Source organism: Oncorhynchus masou, unplaced genomic scaffold (genome assembly GCF_036934945.1).
Source record: "Oncorhynchus masou masou isolate Uvic2021 unplaced genomic scaffold, UVic_Omas_1.1 unplaced_scaffold_1808, whole genome shotgun sequence".
Lineage (NCBI taxonomy): Eukaryota > Metazoa > Chordata > Actinopteri > Salmoniformes > Salmonidae > Oncorhynchus > Oncorhynchus masou.
In genome coordinates this window covers 77,757-98,729 of record NW_027008292.1, presented here as the reverse complement: position 1 = coordinate 98,729, position 20,973 = coordinate 77,757, and the positions used below count along the sequence as shown (strand labels likewise).

The 20,973-nt window shown below is 47.5% G+C and overlaps 1 protein-coding gene across 3 annotated transcripts in view; it reads left to right on the top strand.

The window, feature by feature from the left end:
• LOC135532301 (trinucleotide repeat-containing gene 6A protein-like) overlaps positions 1-20,973 on the top strand; it is a 42,359-nt gene that overhangs the window by 9,063 nt on the left and 12,323 nt on the right. For 2 of the 3 annotated variants that reach the window (XM_064959868.1, XM_064959869.1), the window contains exon 3: positions 6,977-7,067. The gene's annotated coding sequence lies outside the window, so the exon portion shown is untranslated. Of the gene's footprint in view, positions 1-6,976; positions 7,068-15,653; positions 15,738-20,973 lie in introns of those variants that run through there. The other variant, XM_064959870.1, reaches the window with a different exon arrangement.

The window sequence follows — 20,973 nt, the reverse complement described above, 5'->3', positions numbered from 1 at the left end:
ATTAGTTGTGTTGGATAAATAAGAACTATGACGATCATGCAAGTTGATAATCCTAGTCATATTAGCATCCCGTGCTAGTTGATAATCCTAGTCATATTAGCATCCCATGCTAGTTGATAATCCTAGTCATATTAGCATCCCATGCTAGTTGATAATCCTAGTCATATTAGCATCCCATGCTAGTTGATAATCCTAGTCATATTAGCATCCCATGCTAGTTGATAATCCTAGTCATATTAGCATCCCATGCTAGTTGATAATCCTAGTCATATTAGCATCCCATGCTAGTTGATAATACTAGTCATATTAGCATCCCATGCTAGTTGATAATCTTAGTCATATTAGCATCCCATGCTAGTTGATAATCTTAGTCATATTAGCATCCCATGCTAGTTGATAATCCTAGTCATATTAGCATCCCATGCTAGTTGATAATCCTAGTCATATTAGCATCCCATGCTAGTTGATAATCCTTGTCATATAGCCTGTATAACATACTGCTATAGGCCTGTAGCCTGTATAACATACCCCTATAGGCCCGTAGCCTGTATAACATACCTCTTATGGCCTGTTTTCTGTATGACATACCCCTATAGGCCCGTAGCCTGTATAACATACCCCTATAGGCCCGTAGCCTGTATAACATACCCCTGTAGGCCCGTAGCCTGTATGACATACCCCTGTAGGCCCGTAGCCTGTATGACATACCCCTATAGGCCCGTAGCCTGTATGACATACCCCTATAGGCCTGTAGCCTGTATAACATACCCCTATAGGCCTGTGTCCTAAGGGCCTGTATAACATACCCCTATAGGTCTGTGTCCTCTATAACATACCCCTATAGGTCTGTGTCCTGTATAACATACCCCTATAGGTCTGTGTCCTAAGGGTCTGTATAACATACCCCTATAGGTCTGTGTCCTCTATAACATACCCCTATAGGCCTGTAGCCTGTATAACATACCCCTATAGGCCTGTAGCCTGTATAACATACCCCTATAGGCCTGTAGCCTGTATAACATACCCCTATAGGCCTGTAGCCTGTATAATATACCCCTATAGGTCTGTAGCCTGTATAACATACCCCTATAGGCCTGTAGCCTGTATAACATACCCCTATAGGTCTGTAGCCTGTATAACATACCCCTATAGGTCTGTGTCCTAAGGGCCTGTATAACATACCCCTATAGGCCTGTAGCCTGTATAACATACCCCTATAGGCCTGTGTCCTAAGGGCCTGTATAACATACCCCTATAGGCCTGTGTCCTAAGGGCCTGTATAACATACCCCTATAGGTCTGTGTCCTAAGGGCCTGTATGACATACCCCTATAGGCCTGTAGCCTGTATAACATACCCCTATAGGTCTGTGTCCTAAGGGCCTGTATAACATACCCCTATAGGTCTGTAGCCTGTATAACATACCCCTATAGGTCTGTGTCCTAAGGGCCTGTATAACATACCCCTATAGGCCTGTGTCCTGTATAACATACCCCTATAGGTCTGTAGCCTGTATAACATACCCCTATAGGTCTGTGTCCTAAGGGCCTGTATAACATACCCCTATAGGCCTGTAGCCTGTATAACATACCCCTATAGGCCTGTGTCCTAAGGGCCTGTATAACATACCCCTATAGGTCTGTAGCCTGTATAACATACCCCTATAGGCCCGTAGCCTGTATAACATACCCCTATAGGTCCGTAGCCTGTATAACATACCCCTATAGGTCTGTAGCCTGTATAACATACCCCTATAGGTCTGTAGCCTGTATAACATACCCCTATAGGTCTGTAGCCTGTATAACATACCCCTATAGGCCTGTAGCCTGTATAACATACCCCTATAGGCCTGTAGCCTGTATAACATACCCCTATAGGCCTGTAGCCTGTATAACATACTCCTATAGGTCTGTAGCCTGTATAACATACCCCTATAGGCCTGTATCCTGTATAACATACCCCTATAGGTCTGTGTCCTAAGGGCCTGTATAACATACCCCTATAGGCCCGTAGCCTGTATAACATACCCCTATAGGCCCGTAGCCTGTATAACATACTCCTATAGGTCTGTAGCCTGTATAACATACCCCTATAGGCCTGTAGCCTGTATAACATACCCCTATAGGTCTGTGTCCTGTATAACATACTCCTATAGGTCTGTAGCCTGTATAACATACCCCTATAGGCCTGTAGCCTGTATAACATACCCCTATAGGCCTGTAGCCTGTATAACATACCCCTATAGGTCTGTAGCCTGTATAACATACCCCTATAGGCCTGTAGCCTGTATAACATACCCCTATAGGCCTGTAGCCTGTATAACATACCCCTATAGGTCTGTAGCCTGTATAACATACCCCTATAGGCCTGTAGCCTGTATAACATACCCCTATAGGCCTGTAGCCTGTATAACATACCCCTATAGGTCTTTAGCCTGTATAACATACCCCTATAGGCCCGTAGCCTGTATGACATACCCCTATAGGCCCGTAGCCTGTATGACATACCCCTATAGGCCCGTAGCCTGTATGACATACCCCTATAGGCCCGTAGCCTGTATGACATACCCCTATAGGCCTGTAGCCTGTATAACATACCCCTATAGGTCTGTAGCCTGTATGACATACCCCTATAGGCCCGTAGCCTGTATAACATACCCCTATAGGTCTGTGTCCTAAGGGCCTGTATAACATACCCCTATAGGCCTGTAGCCTGTATAACATACCCCTATAGGTCTGTGTCCTAAGGGCCTGTATAACATACCCCTATAGGTCTGTAGCCTGTATAACATACCCCTATAGGCCTGTGTCCTAAGGGCCTGTATAACATACCCCTATAGGTCTGTGTCCTGTATAACATACCCCTATAGGCCTGTAGCCTGTATAACATACCCCTATAGGCCTGTAGCCTGTATAACATACCCCTATAGGCCTGTAGCCTGTATAACATACCCCTATAGGCCTGTAGCCTGTATAACATACCCCTATAGGCCTGTGTCCTAAGGGCCTGTATAACATACCCCTATAGGTCTGTAGCCTGTATAACATACCCCTATAGGTCTGTGTCCTAAGGGCCTGTATAACATACCCCTATAGGCCTGTAGCCTGTATAACATACCCCTATAGGCCCGTAGCCTGTATAACATACCCCTATAGGCCCGTAGCCTGTATAACATACCCCTATAGGCCTGTAGCCTGTATAACATACCCCTATAGGTCTGTGTCCTAAGGGCCTGTATAACATACCCCTATAGGTCTGTAGCCTGTATAACATACCCCTATAGGCCCGTAGCCTGTATAACATACCCCTATAGGTCTGTGTCCTAAGGGCCTGTATAACATACCCCTATAGGCCCGTAGCCTGTATAACATACCCCTATAGGTCTGTAGCCTGTATAACATACCCCTATAGGTCTGTAGCCTGTATAACATACCCCTATAGGCCTGTATAACATACCCCTATAGGTCTGTGTGTTAGCCTTTCTATGTTGCTGGCTATGCTCTCACTCCCAGGCAGCCATTTTTTATGTGGTCAATACACTTTCAATATACACTTAAGTGTTTATTTGCTCCCGTGGTGAAAGTCTGATGTTTGAATGTGTTTAACATGTTGTTCCTGGTGAACAGTCACCCTGACTCTGACCTCTGTAGACTTGAACTTCAGGGGTGAAAGGTTAGGGAAGGAAGCTAATGGCCTGGGGCCCCGTTCAGTAGCTCAATGTGGTTGAAGGAAGCGAATAGCCTGGCAGGCTGGTTGTTCTCCTCTCTTCACTAGAGCTCTGGTTTTGTCTCCTCAGCGGTGACAGGCTAGTTGTTCTCCTCTCTTCACTAGAGCTCTGGTTTTGTCTCAGCGGTGACAGGCTAGTTGTTCTCCACTAGAGCTCTGGTTTTGTCTCAGCGGTGACAGGCTGGTTGTTCTCCCTCTCTCCACTAGAGCTCTGGTTTTGTCTCAGCGGTGACAGGCTGGTTGTTCTCCTCTCTCCACTAGAGCTCTGGTTTTGTCTCCTCAGCAGTGACAGGCTGGTTGTTCTCCTCTCTCCACTAGAGCTCTGGTTTTGTCTCCTCGGGAGATTGTTGTTCTGACGGGGAGGGAGGCCCTTGTTGTTCTGACGGGGAGGGAGGCCCTTGTTGTTCTGACGGGGAGGGAGGCCCTTGTTGTTCTGACGGGGAGGGAGGCCCTTGTTGTTCTGACGGGGAGGGAGGCCCTTGTTGTTCTGACGGGGAGGGAGGCCCTTGTTGTTCTGACGGGGAGGGAGGCCCTTGTTGTTCTGACGGGGAGGGAGGCCCTTGTTGTTCTGACGGGGAGGGAGGCCCTTGTTGTTCTGACGGGGAGGGAGGCCCTGTTGTGACTAGGAGGGAGGGAGGCCCCGCTGCCCTGTGTACTGGCTACAGCATCTGAAAATGGACAGACTGTACTATTGACGTTTTTTTTTTTCTCTGAACGGCTCTCCAAGTGGAAAACTGACTATCACCAACTTCTCCCACGTGGTGACCTCTGACCTCACCCTACTACGGAAATAACATCTACAACAGCATCTATTTGGGGTGGGGCGGGGGGGTAGTTGTACTTTCAGTTTATGATTGATATGATTGGTTGGCCATTGAGCCGATATGATTGGTTGGCCCCAATGAGTTCAAATCTCATGAATGGTATTCAGCTGGTATTCATGACTTCACATCTGGTAAATTCCTCCCACCTGGTTACAGTCAGAGGGGACAGGTCAGAGGGGACAGGTCAGAGGGGACAGGTCAGAGGGGACAGGTCAGAGGGGACAGGTCAGAGGGGACAGGTCAGAGGGGACACGTCAGGTCATAATGTGGGCATGGACTACACACCGTTATGACCCCGTGGGTCCCTGGAGCAGCCGTTATGACCACGGGGGTCCCTGGGGCAGCCGTTATGACCCCGGGGGTCCCTGGAGCAGCCGTTATGACCCCGGTGGTCTCTGGAGCAGCCGGTTTGACCCCGGTGGTCTCTGGAGCAGCCGGTATGACCCCGTGGGTCCCTGGAGCAGCCGGTTTGACCCCGTGGGTCACTGGAGCAGCCGGTTTGACCCCGTGGGTCCCTGGAGCAGCCGGTATGACCCCGTGGGTCCCTGGAGCAGCCGGTTTGACCCCGTGGGTCACTGGAGCAGCCGGTTTGACCCCGTGGGTCCCTGGAGCAGCCGTTATGACCCCGAGGGTCCCTGGAGCAGCCGTTATGACCCCGAGGGTCCCTGGAGCAGCCGTTATGACCCCGAGGGTCCCTGGAGCAGCCGTTATGACCCCGAGGGTCCCTGGAGCAGCCGTTATGACCCCGGTGGTCTCTGGAGCAGCCGGTTTGACCCCGTGGGTCCCTGGAGCAGCCGGTATGACCCCGTGGGTCCCTGGAGCAGCCGGTTTGACCCCGTGGGTCCCTGGAGCAGCCGGTTTGACCCCGTGGGTCCCTGGAGCAGCCGGTTTGACCCCGTGGGTCCCTGGAGCAGCCGGTTTGACCCCGTGGGTCCCTGGAGCAGCCGTTATGACCCCGTGGGTCCCTGGAGCAGCCGGTTTGACCCCGTGGGTCCCTGGAGCAGCCGGTTTGACCCCGTGGGTCCCTGGAGCAGCCGTTATGACCCCGGGGGTCCCTGGAGCTGCCGGTTTGACCCCGGGGGTCCCTGGAGCAGCCGGTTTGACCCGGTGGTCCCTGGAGCAGCCGGTTTGACCCGGTGGGTCCCTGGAGCAGCCGGTTTGACCCCGTGGGTCCCTGGAGCAGCCGGTTTGACCCGGTGGGTCCCTGGAGCAGCCGGTTTGACCCCGTGGGTCCCTGGAGCAGCCGGTTTGACCCGGTGGGTCCCTGGAGCAGCCGGTTTGACCCCGTGGGTCCCTGGAGCAGCCGGTTTGACCCGGTGGTCCCTGGAGCAGCCGGTTTGACCCGGTGGGTCCCTGGAGCAGCCGGTTTGACCCCGTGGGTCCCTGGAGCAGCCGGTTTGACCCCGTGGGTCCCTGGAGCAGCCGTTATGACCCCGTGGGTCCCTGGAGCAGCCGTTATGACCCCGGGGGTCCCTGGAGCAGCCGGTTTGACCCCGTGGGTCCCTGGAGCAGCCGGTAGAACTTGTGGTGCGTTTTAGTGTCTAAGTATTGAGCCGTGGTGGAGGGGGCATTGAGCCGTGGTGGAGGGGCATTGAGCCGTGGTGGAGGGGGCATTGAGCCGTGGTGGAGGGGCAGTAGTGTGTCTGTGGTGGAGGGGGCAGTAGTGTTTCTGTGGTGGAGGGGACATTGAGCCGTGGTGGAGGGGGCATTGAGCCGTGGTGGAGGGGGCAGTAAGCCGTGGTGGAGGGGGCAGTAGTGTTTCTTTGGTGGAGGGGCATTGAGACATGGTGGAGGGGGCATTGAGACGTGGTAGAGGGGGCAGTAGTGTGTCTGTGGTGGAGTGGGCATTGAGACGTGGTGGAGTGGGCATTGAGACGTGGTGGAGGGGGCAGTAGTGTGTCTGTGGTGGAGGGGCATTGAGCCGTGGTGGAGGGGGCATTGAGCCGTGGTGGAGGGGGCAGTAGTGTAGTGAAGCTGCTAGGTGTCAGACTGGCCTTTTTGTTCCCTTGGTGACCCTGAAGTCAACAAACTTTGAGTTCCCACGCTCGACCTGCTTCTCCAGAAAGACCTCACCTTCCAACTCTCCCTCTTTATAGGCAGAGACGGGGGTTAGACTGAAAACGTTTTCGATTAATCGTTGGCTTAAACAACCCCAGAACCAAGTATTGGAGCCTGGCCAAAAGTAGCAATACATTTCTTAGGGGGCGGGGTGCATGGCGTAGGGGGTGGGGTGCACGGCGTAGGGGGTGGGGTGCACGGCGCAGGGGGTGGGGTGCACGGCGTAGGGCGCACCCTATTACGGAATAGAAACATGTTCTGGTCAGGAGCCCCAGAGACGGTTCCCAGTAGTCGGAGCCGCCGCCCCCCCAGGAACACAAGGCAAATGTAAATAGACCTAACGTCTCCCTCCCCACTCTGCCTCTTCAGGGAACCAGCCCATAGAAGACAGAACAGTGGATGGAAGAGCGCGAGAGAGAGTGAAGAGGAAGGAGGTTAAGATACAGGGGCTGGTCAACAGGTAAGAACCTTTTTTTTTTTTTGATATTTGACATCATCATCATCATTTGGGGCGGCAGCGTAGCCTAGTGGAGCGTTGGACTAGTAACCGAAAGGTTGCAAGTTCAAATCCCCGAGCTGACAAGGTACTTATACCACTTAACCCTCTTAGGCCGTTATTGAAAATAAGAATTTTTTCTTAAACCTCTCAGGGATATATGGCCAACATCCAGGGAAAATGCAGAGCGCCAAATTCAAATAAATTACTATAAAAATATAACTTTGATGAAATCACACATTCAATATACCAAATTAAAGCTTCACTTGTTGTCAATCCAGCCAATAGGTCAGATTTCAAAAATGCTTTACAGCGAAAGCAAACGATTGCGATTATCTGAGGATAGCACCCTCAGTAAACAAAGAAATGAGAATTTGTTCTTAACTGACTTGCCTAGTTAAAAAGGGGTAGAATAATGATAATAAAAATCAACATAACACCCAGTTTTTAGAATTCTGTTGATATTGATGTCTAATCTACACTATTGGCTGTCCTCTATTTGAACCCTCCCCTTTTGGCCCTTTGAAGAGCCAATAGATTCTCTGCCACGGTTTAGATGTTCTGTTGTTGTGGTCTGAACCATTTTAGAAGTGTTTTATTTTTTATAGAGATTTGAAACTGTGACGTGATTTAGAAACGTGTTGTTCTCTGAACACGGTCTTCTACAACAACAACAACACAATGCTGCTATTATCTGGAGGTTTCCGTGGTAACACAAGTAGCCTTGGCCCCCGGCTCAGCCCGGTAGCCTTTGCCCAGCGTCCGCTCTTCTGTTTGACCCGACATCGTTTTCCAGGCAGGCGGGGGCCCCCTGAGACAACATCATTCAATTGGTTTTGAGAAGGTTAGATGTCCCTCCCCCCTCTGATCTTCTCATCTAATTGGTTTTGAGAAGGTGGTGAGGAAAGAGAACGTGAGAAATCAAGGAAATGACATTTTAATTTATTTTTTTTGAATTCTTAAGTTTTTAGGCCTACTTCCTTTTTAATTGAGGAAATGGAACAGAATTGACCCGCTGAACTCTGGTGGGAGAACCAATGGAACCGGGGGGCAGTGTGCCCAGACGAGGCCAGTGGGTTATTTTTACTGGTTGGAGTGATACATTTGATCATCAGGCAGGGTTTGAGTCAGGAGTGGGTCTCAGTAGCAGAGTTAACTTATCCTCCTGTCTTAGAAGCCACAGCCGGGTCCCCAACACAGAGTAGCTACTAGCTAGTTACATGTTGTTTAGCCTAGCTGTTCTGCAGCGTAGCTACTAGCTAGTTACATGTTGTTAGCCAAGCTGTTCTGCAGGGTAGCTTCTAGCTAGTTACATGCTGTTTAGCCTTGCTGTTCTGCAGGGTAGCTACTAGCTAGTTACATGTTGTTAGCCTTGCTGTTCTGCAGGGTAGCTACTAGCTAGTTAATGTTGTTAGCCTAGCTGTTCTGCAGGGAAGCCATTAGCTGGTTATATGTTGTTAGCCTAGCTGTTCTGCAGGGTAGCTACTAGCTAGTTACATGTTGTTTAGCCTAGCTGTTCTGCAGGGTAGCAACTAGCTAGTTACATGTTGTTAGCCTAGCTGTTCTGCAGGGTAGCTACTAGCTAGTTACATGTTGTTTAGCCTAGCTGTTCTGCAGCGTAGCTACTAGCTAGGTACATGTCGTTAGCCTAGCTGTTCTACAGGGTAGCTTCTAGCTAGTTACATGTCGTTAGCCCAGCTGTTCTGCAGGGTAGCTACTAGCTAGGTACATGTTGTTTAGCCTAGCTGTTCTGCAGGGAAGCCAGTAGCTAGTTACATGTTGTTAGCCTAGCTGTTCTGCATGGAAGCCATTAGCTGGTTATATGTTGTTAGCCTAGCTGTTCTGCAGGGTAGCTACTAGCTAGTTACATGTTGTTTAGCCTAGCTGTTCTGCAGGGTAGCTACTAGCTAGTTACATGTTGTTAGCCTAGCTGTTCTGCAGGGTAGCTACTAGCTAGTTACATGTTGTTTAGCCTAGCTGTTCTGCAGAGTAGCTACTAGCTAGTTACATGTTGTTAGCCTAGCTGTTCTGCAAGGTAGCTAATAGCTAGTTACATGTTGTTAGCCTAGCTGTTCTGCAGGGAAGCCAGTAGCTAGTTATATGTTGTTAGCCTAGCTGTTCTGCAGGGTAGCTACTAGCTAGTTACATGTTGTTAGCCTAGCTGTTCTGCAGAGAAGCCAGTAGTTGGTTATATGTTATTAGCCTAGCTGTTCTGCAGGGTAGCTACTCGCTAGGTACATGTTGTTAGTCTAGCTGTTCTGCAGGTACATGTTGTTAGCCTAGCTTTTCTGCAGGGAAGCCAGTAGCTAGTTACATGTTGTTAGCCTAGCTAGTGAGAGGACAGACTAGTCTATCCACCCCTTTCCTGTCTTCTAGCTGTTTCCAGGCAGTTTATTTTAGTACAGGGTTGTTTATATAAGGTGTAGGAGACTGAGCCAAGCATTTCCTTTCCCTAGGGGACAGTAAAGTTAGTTTCCTGTTGTGTTGTTGTCGTGCTCTCTCCTCTGTCACTCTGTCGATGAGCTGTTGGGCGAAACCCCCCCGCTGGTCCTGACGAGCCATAGGAGGGGGGGGGGGGCAGGCTTTCATTCCAGCCCTGCTGTAAAACACATCAGCTTCAGATACATCTGTCCCACCAGACTGAATGGCCGTGATTAGTTCAGCATTGGAAACAGATGTGTTAGTGAAGGGCTGGAACAAAATCCTGCACACCCAGTCAGGGGTTGACACGAACGTCTTCAGCCTCTTGTCCTTTCAGACACCCCCTCGTCTCTCTCATCCCCGTTCTCTCTCTTCCTCTCCTCTCCGTTCTCTCTCTTCCTCTCCTCTCCGTTCTTTCTCTTCCTCTCCTCTCCGTTCTCTCTCTTCCTCTCCTCTCTGTTCTCTCTCTTCCTCTCCTCTCTGTTCTCTCTCTTCCTCTCCTCTCCGTTCTCTCTCTTCCTCTCCTCTCCGTTCTCTCTTCCTCTCCTCTCCGTTCTCTCTTCCTCTCCTCTCCGTTCTCTCTCTCTTCCTCTCCGTTCTCTCTCTTCCTCTCCGTTCTCTCTCTTCCTCTCCTCTCCGTTCTCTCTCTCTCTTCCTCTCCTCCTCGCTCTCTCTCTCTCTTCCTCTCCTCTCCGTTCTCTCTCTCTTCCTCTCCTCTCCCTGGTTTGAATCGTCAAGCCGGCAATGTGGAAAAATCTGCCGTTCTGCCCTTTTGAGCAAAGCAGTTAAACCCCCAAAACAACAACTAGTTCCCCGGTGCTGATGACATGGATGTCCCCCTCAGGCACCAGCTGTTGAGATCAGAGCACCTAGTCCACATACCAGCACCTAGTCCACATACCAGCACCTAGTCCACATACCAGCACCTAGTCCACATACCAGCACCTAGTCCACATACCAGCACCTAGTCCACATACCAGCACCTAGTCCACATACCAGCACCTAACCCAGCACCAGCTGTAGAGATCAGCTATAGACACAACATGATCTGAGCACCTGGTCCACATACCAGCACCTAACCCAGCACCAGCTGTAGAGATCAGCTATAGACACGACATGATCTGAGCACCTAGTCCACATACCAGCACCTAGTCCACATACCAGCACCCAATCCACATACCAGCACCTAACCCAGCATCTAGTCCACATACCAGCACCTAACCCAGCACCAGCTGTAGAGATCAGCTATAGACACAACATGATCTGAGCACCTGGTCCACATACCAGCACCTAGTCCACATACCAGCACCTAGTCCACATACCAGCACCTAGTCCACATACCAGCACCTAACCCAGCACCAGCTGTAGAGATCAGCTATAGACACAACATGATCTGAGCACCTAGTCCACATACCAGCACCCAATCCACATACCAGCACCTAACCCAGCATCTAGTCCACATACCAGCACCTAACCCAGCACCTAGTCCACATACCAGCACCTAGTCCACATACCAGCACCTAGTCCACATACCAGCACCTAACCCAGCACCAGCTGTAGAGATCAGCTATAGACACGACATGATCTGAGCACCTAGTCCACATACCAGCACCTAGTCCACATACCAGCACCCAATCCACATACCAGCACCTAACCCAGCATCTAGTCCACATACCAATGCCTAACCCAACACCTAGTCCACATACCTTTACCTAACCCAACACCTAGTCCACATACCTTTACCTAACCCAACACCTAGTCCACATACCAACACCTAACCCAGCACCGAACCCAACACCTAGTCCACATACCAACACCTAACCCAACACCTAGTCCACATACCAACACCTAGTCCACATACCAACACCTAGTCCAGCACCGAACCCAACACCTAGTCCAACACCTAACCCAACATCTAGTCCACATTCCAACACCTATCTCTCTTCTACCTAGCTTCTCTGTCTCTCTGAGGTTTTGTTGCCACGGAGTCAGATCATTTTCTAAGCCTGTTGTATAACAGCGACTAGAGTTCCCTGTTCTCACAGTCATCAGAGTTGAGGAGGGGACGAACACACCTGTGACCGTTATGGTATCTCTCCTCTCTGGGCTCTTGGCCGTGTTTACAAACAGACACACACATTCTGTTCTCCAAGAGGTGGCGTGGAATTACCAGACTGACGCAACACTGCCTGGTGTCCATGATATTCCCCTGGGAGGGAGGATCGCTGTCACTAAGGGTGTTGCGTCTGTGTTAGTCAGTGGTTGGATCAGGAGAAGTGTGGAGGAGGGAGGGAGGGAGGGGGAGAGGATCGCTGTCACTAAGGGTGTTGCGTCTGTGTTTGTCAGTGGTTGGATCAGGAGAAGTGTGGAGGGAGGGAGGGAGGGAGAGAGAGGATCGCTGTCACTAAGGGTGTTGCGTCTGTGTTTGTCAGTGGTTGGATCAGGAGAAGTAGGGAGGGAGGGAGAGAGAGGATCGCTGTCACTAAGGGTGTTGCGTCTGTGTTAGTCAGTGGTTGGTTCAGGAGAAGTGTGGAGGGAGGAAGGGAGGGAGGGAGGGAGAAGAGGATCGCTGTCACTAAGGGTGTTGCATCTGTGTTAGTCAGTGGTTGGTTCAGGAGAAGTGTGGAGGGAGGGAGGGAGGGAGAGAGAGAGAGGATCGCTGTCACTAAGGGTGTTGCGTCTGTTAGTCAGTGGTTGGATCAGGAGAAGTGTGGAGGGAGGGAGGGATAAGAGGATCACTGTCACTAAGGGTGTTGCGTCTGTGTTTGTCAGTGGTAGGATCAGGAGAAGTGTGGAGGCAGGGAGAGAGGGAGAGAGAAGAGGATCGCTGTCACTAAGGGTGTTGCGTCTGTGTTAGTCAGTGGTTGGATCAGGAGAAGTGTGGAGGCAGCCAGGTTTTAGAGGATACTGGAGGAAGAGGAAGAGAGGATGAGGAAGTAGAAGTTCTGTTGTCCGACACTCACATCAAAATACACAGGAGTATCCAACCTAACTCCTTCCTCTTCTTCTCCTTCCTCTTCTTCTCCTTCCTCTTCTTCTCCTTCCTCTTCTTCTCCTTCCTCTTCTTCTCCTTCCTCTTCTTCTCCTTCCTCTTCTTCTCCTTCCTCTCCTTCTCCTTCCTCTCCTTCTCCTTCCTCTCCTTCTCCTTCCTCTCCTTCTCCTTCCTCTCCTTCTCCTTCCTCTCCTTCTCCTTCCTCTCCTTCTCCTTCCTCTCTTCCTCCTTCCTCTCTTCCTCCTTCCTCTCTTCCTCCCTCCTCCCCTCCTCTACAGCACATATGTCAGAGTCAAGGCCCGCGGGCCACAACCGGCCCGCGAGAAGATTTTTTACGGCCCCTGGGATGATCTTGATTTATTATTAGAACCGGCCCGCAGACCGCAGCAAGCCGGCAGCCCGCAGATCTTTTACACGCACCAATACTACATTTCCCACAATGCAACGGTGACGCACCGAGCAGTAGGCTGCTTCATTTCAATATTTATTGGCACAGCAGTCGTCAGCATCACAGTAAAATTAACTTTCAGATACCCATCAAAAATGGCAAAACGGAAGGTGGACACTGAGAACCGGGGTTTCAAACAAGGTGGGAGTCGGAGTATATGTTCACGGAGGTAGCTGGAAAACCTGTGTGTCTTCTGTGTGGAGAAAGTGTGGCGGTACTGAAAGAGTATAATCTGAGACGACATTATGAAACGAAACACGCGGACAAAAACAAGAATATGGACATGGAACAAAGGCTACAAAAGGCAGAGGAATTAAAACGAGGCCTCAAATCTCGACAGGCTCTGTTCAAAAAAGCCAAATCACAAGGCCAGGCTGCTGTCAAGGCCAGTTTTATTTTGGCAGAAGAGATCGCTAAATCAGCCCGGCCATTTACGGAGGGGATTTCATCAAAAACTGCATGATTAAAGTTTGTGACGAAGTTTGCCCAGAAAAAAGGCAACTCTTTTTAAATGTGAGTCTGAGCAGAAACACCATTGCCGAGAGAGTAGACCAGTTGTCCATCAATCTAAAAGAGCAGCTTGTGAAAAAGGGAAAAGATTTCATTGCATATTCCTTGGCTGTGGATGAGAGCACCGACATTTCTGACATTGCCCAGTTGTCAATTTTCATCCGCGGAGTGGACTCCAGCCTAAGCGTGACAGAGGAGTTTTTGGCTTTACGTCCTATGCATGGCACAACTACGGGGCATGATTTGTATGAAGAGGTGTCAAGATGTGTAAATGAGATGGAGCTGCCTTGGGAAAAACTCGTGGGTTTGACAACCGACGGAGCACCTGCGATGTGTGGACACAGGAGCGGACTGGTGGCGAAGATACGGGAAAAGATGCAAGAGGAAAACGCGACAGGTGAGCTGACAGCTTATCATTGTATCATACACCAGGAAGCGTTGTGCGGTAAAGCCTTGAAAATGGAGCATGTAATGAGCATCATCACGCGCACAGTTAACTTTATCAGAGCCAAAGGTTTGAATCACCGCCAGTTCAAGGCATTTCTGACGGAGTTAGAAACGGAGCATGGTGATTTGCCTTATCACACAGAGGTGCGATGGCTAAGCCAGGGAAAGGTGCTTCAAAGATGTTTCGAGCTTCGTGAGGAGATTTGTCTGTTCTTGGACAGCAAAGGGAAAGACACAACACAACTCCGAGACGAAATGTTTCTGTGTGAAATGGCTTTTCTGTGTGACATTACGAGTCATCTGAATGCAATGAACTTGCAGCTGCAGGGTCGGGACCATGTCATCCCTGATATGTACAGTACAGTGAAGGCATTTAAAACCAAACTGACTCTGTGGGAGACGCAGATGCGGAAAGAAAATTTGAGCCACTTTCCCAGCTGCCAGACCATGAAAGAGAAGCTCTCTACCAGTGCGTTCCCGAGCGCACAGTTGGCTGATAAAATAGGTATGCTTGCCGCTGACTTTCGACGCCGATTTGCTGACTTTGAAGCACAAAAAAGCAGGTTGGAACTGCTCGGTAACCCATTTGCTGTTGACGTGGAAAGCTCACCACCAAACCTCCAAATGGAGTTGATTGACCTCCAATGCAATGATGCACTGAGGGCAAAATATGCGGCAGTGGGTGCTGCGGAGTTCGCCCGTTTCCTCCCGACACAATGCCCCAGCTGCGCATCCAGGCTGCTCAAACGTTGTCTATGTTTGGCAGCACATACCTGTGTGAACAACTTTTTCTTTGATGAACCTGAACAAAACATCACACAGAAGTCGACTTACTGCTGAACACCTCCACTCAATTCTGAGGATTTCCTCAGCTCAGAGCCTTACCCGAACATTGATGAACTTGTGGAAAAGATGGGACACCACCAAGTATCACCCTCAACCTCAAACAAGTGAACATTACTGTGCAATCACATATTTAGAGTTTTTACTCAGTTCAAGTTTAAAAGTTAAAGTTTAATATTTGTTTTCACTGCATGTTACTTCTCCTTAAACAAAGTGTTGTTTTTGATTAATAGATTTTTGCACTTTATTTTATTGTATTTCAATCCAATTATATTTTAAAAATATTTCAGTTGAGTGGATGATAGAAAATTGCTATTATTGTTTTTTTCTTTGAAGTAAATTTAGCCCACTTTTGCTAAAATAGAAAATATAGGCTACTGATGGTGCCTTGAATACCGGTTTCTTTCATTTAATGTTCATGTTATGGGGATTTTTATATAAAGGAAATTTGTCTTTTGTGTCTGTTGAAAATTAAAGATTACTGACAGAGCCATAAGAAAATATTGCTTTATTTATCTGATCATATTGGAATATATTTGTTAGGTTTTCAGTAGGTTCAATTAGGTTCACTAGACTATATGCGTCATTTAAAAATTTTTCAATGAACATTCGAACAGTCCGGCCCTCGGCTTGTAGCTAAATTTTTTATTTGGCCCTCCGTCCATTTGACTTTGACACCCCTGCTCTACAGTGTCAGAACATATCAAATCCAGGCAGACTCCTGCTCCTTGGCCTGCCAATTTTAAACGACAAAATCCCCACTACACACACACACTGCTCCGAGCATCTTCAGCGATGCCAACAGGGTCCCAGCCAGCTGCCAGCCCCTCTCCCAGCCTGCCACTGTGTGCCCAGCCCTGAGCCCTAACCACAAACTGACCCCGTGGCTCTAGGAAACCCCCCCAGTGCAGCTGTCCTCCACACAGCCAGGTGGCGCCCTGACCCACCGCCAGACAGGCAGCGCTACGAACAGGTAATACAATGTAGATTAGATTACTTTACCTCACCGAGACTACATCTTGGCTCTGTTTAGTCCACTACTGTTAGCAACATTACCTCACCGAGACTACATCCTGGCTCTGTTTAGTCCACTACTGTTAGCAACATTACCTCACCTAGACTACATCTGGAATGGCTCTCTGTTTAGTCCACTACTATTAGCAACATTACCTCACCTAGACTACATCTGGAATGGCTCTGTTTAGTCCACTATTTTTAGCAACATGACCTCACCTAGACTACATCTGGAATGGCTCTGTTTAGTCGACTACTGTTATCAACATTACCTCACCTTGACTACATCTGGAATGGCTCTGTTTAGTCCACTGCTGTTATCAACATTACCTCACCTAGACTACATCTGGAATGGCTCTCTACTCTGTTTAGTCCACTACTGTTAGTAACATTACCTCACCTAGACTACATCTGGAATGGCTCTGTTTAGTCCACTACTGTTAGCAACATTACCTCACCTAGACTACATCTGGAATGGCTCTGTTTAGTCCACTACTGTTAGCAACATTACCTCACCTAGACTACATCTGGAATGGCTCTGTTTAGTCCACTACTGTTATCAACATTACCTCACCTAGACTACATCTGGAATGGCTCTGTTTAGTCCACTACTGTTATCAACATTACCTCACCTAGACTACATCTGGAATGGCTCTCTACTCTGTTTAGTCCACTACTGTTATCAACATTACCTCACCTAGACTACATCTGGAATGGCTCTCTACTCTGTTTAGTCCACTACTGTTATCAACATTACCTCACCTTGACTACATCTGGAATGGCTCTCTACTCTGTTTAGTCCACTACTGTTATCAACATTACCTCACCTTGACTACATCTGGAATGGCTCTGTTTAGTCCACTACTGTTATCAACATTACCTCACCTTGACTACATCTGGAATGGCTCTGTTTAGTCCACTACTGTTAGCAACATTACCTCACCTAGACTACATCTGGAATGGCTCTGTTTAGTCCACTACTGTTAGCAACATTACCTCACCTAGACTACATCTGGAATGGCTCTCTACTCTGTTTAGTCCACTACTGTTAGTAACATTACCTCACCTAGACTACATCTGGAATGGCTCTCTGTTTAGTCCACTACTGTTAGCAACATTACCTCACCTAGACTACATCTGGAATGGCTCTCTACTCTGTTTAGTCCACTACTGTTAGTAACATTACCTCACCTAGACTACATCTGGAATGGCTCTCTACTCTGTTTAGTCCACTACTGTTAGTAACATTACCTCACCTAGACTACATCTGGAATGGCTCTCTGTTTAGTCCACTACTGTTAGCAACATTACCTCACCTAGACTACATCTGGAATGGCTCTCTGTTTAGTCCACTACTGTTAGCAACATTACCTCACCTAGACTACATCTGGAATGGCTCTGTTTAGTCCACTACTGTTATCAACATTACCTCACCTAGACTACATCTGGAATGGCTCTCTACTCTGTTTAGTCCACTACTGTTATCAACATTACCTCACCTTGACTACATCTGGAATGGCTCTGTTTAGTCCACTACTGTTATCAACATTACCTCACCTTGACTACATCTGGAATGGCTCTGTTTAGTCCACTACTGTTAGCAACATTACCTCACCTAGACTACATCTGGAATGGCTCTGTTTAGTCCACTACTGTTATCAACATTACCTCACCTAGACTACATCTGGAATGGCTCTCTACTCTGTTTAGTCCACTACTGTTAGTAACATTACCTCACCTAGACTACATCTGGAATGGCTCTCTGTTTAGTCCACTACTGTTAGCAACATTACCTCACCTAGACTACATCTGGAATGGCTCTGTTTAGTCCACTATTTTTAGCAACATTACCTCACCTAGACTACATCCTGGCTCTGTTTAGTCCACTACTGTTATCAACATTACCTCACCTAGACTACATCTGGAATGACTCTCTGTTTAGTCCACTACTGTTATCAACATTACCTCACCTAGACTACATCTGGGATGACTCTGTTTAGTCCACTACTGTTATCAACATTACCTCACCTAGACTACATCTGGAATGGCTCTGTTTAGTCCACTACTGTTATCAACATTACCTCACCTAGACTACATCTGGAATGACTCTCTGTTTAGTCCACTACTGTTATCAACATTACCTCACCTAGACTACATCTGGAATGGCTCTCTGTTTAGTCCACTACTGTTATCAACATTACCTCACCTAGACTACATCTGGAATGGCTCTGTTTAGGCCACTACTGTTATCAACATTACCTCACCTAGACTACATCTGGAATGTACTGTCAATACTAAGGACCTCTATCAGTAGGTTAGTACTGTCAACACTACGGTCCTCTATCAGTAGGTTAGTACTGTCAACACTACGGTCCTCTATCAGTAGGTTAGTACTGTCAACAATAAGGACCTCTATCAGTAGGTTAGTACTGTCAACAATAAGGACCTCTATCAGTAGGTTAGTACTGTCAACACTACGGTCCTCTATCAGTAGGTTAGTACTGTCAACACTACGGTCCTCTATCAGTAGGTTAGTACTGTCAACACTAAGGACCTCTATCAGTAGGTTAGTACTGTCAACAATAAGGACCTCTATCAGTAGGTTAGTACTGTCAACACTAAGGACCTCTATCAGTAGGTTAGTACTGTCAACACTACGGTCCTCTATCAGTAGGTTAGTACTGTCAACATTAAGGACCTCTATCAGTAGGTTAGTACTGTCAACACTAAGGACCTCTATCAGTAGGTTAGTACTGTCAACACTACGGTCCTCTATCAGTAGGTTAGTACTGTCAACACTAAGGACCTCTATCAGTAGGTTAGTACTGTCAACACTACGGTCCTCTATCAGTAGGTTAGTACTGTCAACACTAAGGACCTCTATCAGTAGGTTAGTACTGTCAACAATAAGGACCTCTATCAGTAGGCTAGTACTGTCAACACTAAGGACCTCTATCAGTAGGTTAGTACTGTCAACACTACGGTCCTCTATCAGTAGGTTAGTACTGTCAACACTACGGTCCTCTATCAGTAGGTTAGTACTGTCAACAATAAGGACCTCTATCAGTAGGTTAGTACTGTCAACAATAAGGACCTCTATCAGTAGGTTAGTACTGTCAACAATAAGGACCTCTATCAGTAGGTTAGTACTGTCAACAATAAGGACCTCTATCAGTAGGTTAGTACTGTCAACAATAAGGACCTCTATCAGTAGGTTAGTACTGTCAACAATAAGGACCTCTATCAGTAGGTTAGTACTGTCAACACTAAGGACCTCTATCAGTAGGTTAGTACTGTCAACACTACGGTCCTCTATCAGTAGGTTAGTACTGTCAACACTACGGTCCTCTATCAGTAGGTTAGTACTGTCAACAATAAGGACCTCTATCAGTAGGTTAGTACTGTCAACAATAAGGACCTCTATCAGTAGGTTAGTACTGTCAACACTATGGTCCTCTATCAGTAGGTTAGTACTGTCAACACTAAGGACCTCTATCAGTAGGTTAGTACTGTCAACAATAAGGACCTCTATCAGTAGGTTAGTACTGTCAACAATAAGGACCTCTATCAGTAGGTTAGTACTGTCAACAATAAGGACCTCTATCAGTAGGTTAGTACTGTCAACACTAAGGACCTCTATCAGTAGGTTAGTACTGTCAACACTACGGTCCTCTATCAGTAGGTTAGTACTGTCAACAATAAGGATCTCTATCAGTAGGTTAGTACTGTCAACACTAAGGACCTCTATCAGTAGGTTAGTACTGTCAACACTAAGGACCTCTATCAGTAGGTTAGTACTGTCAACACTACGGTCCTCTATCAGTAGATTAGTACTGTCAACAATAAGGACCTCTATCAGTAGGTTAGTACTGTCAACAATAAGGTCCTCTATCAGTAGGTTAGTACTGTCAACAATAAGGACCTCTATCAGTAGGTTAGTACTGTCAACAATAAGGACCTCTATCAGTAGGTTAGTACTGTCAACACTATGGTCCTCTATCAGTAGGTTAGTACTGTCAACACTAAGGACCTCTATCAGTAGGTTAGTACTGTCAACAATAAGGACCTCTATCAGTAGGTTAGTACTGTCAACACTACGGTTCTCTATCAGTAGGTTAGTACTGTCAACACTACGGACCTCTATCAGTAGGTTAGTACTGTCAACAATAAGGACCTCTATCAGTAGGTTAGTACTGTCAACACTAAGGACCTCTATCAGTAGGTTAGTACTGTCAACACTACGGTCCTCTATCAGTAGGTTAGTACTGTCAACAATAAGGACCTCTATCAGTAGGTTAGTACTGTCAACACTACGGTCCTCTATCAGTAGGTTAGTACTGTCAACAATAAGGACCTCTATCAGTAGGTTAGTACTGTCAACACTACGGTCCTCTATCAGTAGGTTAGTACTGTCAACACTACGGTCCTCTATCAGTAGGTTAGTACTGTCAACAATAAGGACCTCTATCAGTAGGTTAGTACTGTCAACAATAAGGACCTCTATCAGTAGGTTAGTACTGTCAACAATAAGGACCTCTATCAGTAGGTTAGTACTGTCAACAATAAGGACCTCTATCAGTAGGTTAGTACTGTCAACACTAAGGTCCTCTATCAGTAGGTTAGTACTGTCAACACTAAGGTCCTCTATCAGTAGGTTAGTACTGTCAACAATAAGGACCTCTATCAGTAGGTTAGTACTGTCAACACTAAGGACCTCTATCAGTAGGTTAGTACTGTCAACAATAAGGACCTCTATCAGTAGGTTAGTACTGTCAACAATAAGGACCTCTATCAGTAGGTTAGTACTGTCAACAATAAGGACCTCTATCAGTAGTTTAGTACTGTCAACATTAAGGACCTCTATCAGTAGGTTAGTACTGTCAACAATAAGGACCTCTATCAGTAGGTTAGTACTGTCAACACTAAGGACCTCTATCAGTAGGTTAGTACTGTCAACAATAAGGACCTCTATCAGTAGGTTAGTACTGTCAACAATAAGGACCTCTATCAGTAGGTTAGTACTGTCAACACTAAGGACCTCTATCAGTAGGTTAGTACTGTCAACAATAAGGACCTCTATCAGTAGGTTAGTACTGTCAACAATAAGGACCTCTATCAGTAGGTTAGTACTGTCAACACTAAGGTCCTCTATCAGTAGTTTAGTACTGTCAACATTAAGGACCTCTATCAGTAGG